A 1,477-nucleotide genomic window follows, 5' to 3' on the forward strand; every position below is an offset into this window, starting at 1 on the left:
GTTATTCAGCTTTCAGATGATGTATAAATCTCAATTTTGAAAAATTGACCCTTATGACTGGTTTTGTGGTCCATAGTCACAATTGATCAACTGAGACAGACTGCTGTTTATATCTGGTATTGAGATGTCTTGTGCAACTTTTCCTAATATATAATTTTTTGCAGCTTTTACACTACAAATGCAATATAGAGTGCTGCAGTGATGACGTATTTTTGCAGGCCAGATACAGTTCGCATCACCCTGGTTTCTTTGATAAAAACTCAATAGCATTTTCCCACTGGCTTTTTCAAATATTGCATAAAATAAGCTCTGTGACCTACAGAAGTGCATGATTTGTGTTTTGTTTATCACGATAATCTTCACAAATGAACACAATGCTGATGCCGTGGTCACATGACTTCAGCTTCACCACCATTAAGCTTCCAACAACTCTTTCAGTCCATTTACCCTGAATGTTTGAGTTAGAATAGTTGCAAGAGTGTGATTATAAACACATCGAGGCTGACTAGTGACTGACTAAAAGCGACTAGTGAGTAGATGAGTTTACTTGTTCGGTGTGATCATGTTTATTGTCCCCGACAACTTCTGTAGTCCCATTTAGACAGTCCTTTTTTTAACACACATAAAAGCTTTAAAAGAAATCACAAGGGGTTTTACTGACACATTTTATGTTGTAGAATAGAACGTGCAAATATCCCGAGCTTGTGTTAAACAGACCTTATTTCAGGCATTTAACCAAAAACCCATTCAAAAAAACTTTGACTTCAGGACGATGGAACCAGAAGTGCTAAAATGCCAGCCTGATCTCACGGCAATTCGTACATATTTTAAGAGGTGGCTAATTCGTACGACCTCACTCGATTTGTGCTAAATCGTATGTATTTTACGAGTTGCACAATTCGTATGAATTTGTAAGAATGACCTACACTTAACCCCGCCCCTAAACCTACCTGGCAGTGGGGTCTTGACAAATCGTACAAAATCGTACGAGTGAGGTCGTACGAATTAGCCACCTCGTAAAATACGTACGAATTGGTCGTGAGATAGTGTTGAAAATGCTCGTTCTGGGTTTTTCCCTACAAAATGCTTCATCCCAGCAGCTCTCTATAGTCACTTTATTTCTAGTCAAAATCTGCTAGGGGTTAATTAAATGAAACAAATCGTGTAAAAATGTATTTTATTGGAAAATTAAACAAAATTTGATCAAACTTTGATAATTTTCTCAAACTTTTAAACAACTGATAAAATAGTAATCTACATTTTATAAAAAGTAATTTTCAGCGAGTGAACAACAAATGTATTCTCATGTGCATTATGTATTAGGTACGTTACGGTCTCTGACAGAAAGTAGCACTGTCCAAAAAGTTTTTTAATTTCGAATATTCGTCGAATTTAAAATAAAAATCCACATTCGAATGCAAAAACGTTGCATTCAAATTTTAGGTGTGCGTCAGGCAGCCTTATCAGTGGCGCACGA

The 1,477-nt window shown here is 36.5% G+C and overlaps 1 protein-coding gene across 1 annotated transcript in view; it reads left to right on the forward strand.

Annotated features, from left to right (window-relative positions):
• Nucleotides 1–1,477, forward strand: part of LOC107675390 (rabphilin-3A-like) — a 24,514-nt gene that overhangs the window by 21,712 nt on the left and 1,325 nt on the right. The gene's annotated exons all lie outside the window — the stretch shown is intronic.

This window comes from Sinocyclocheilus anshuiensis, unplaced genomic scaffold, assembly GCF_001515605.1.
Source record: "Sinocyclocheilus anshuiensis isolate Anshui unplaced genomic scaffold, SAMN03320099.WGS_v1.1 scaffold1081, whole genome shotgun sequence".
Taxonomy (NCBI): domain Eukaryota; kingdom Metazoa; phylum Chordata; class Actinopteri; order Cypriniformes; family Cyprinidae; genus Sinocyclocheilus; species Sinocyclocheilus anshuiensis.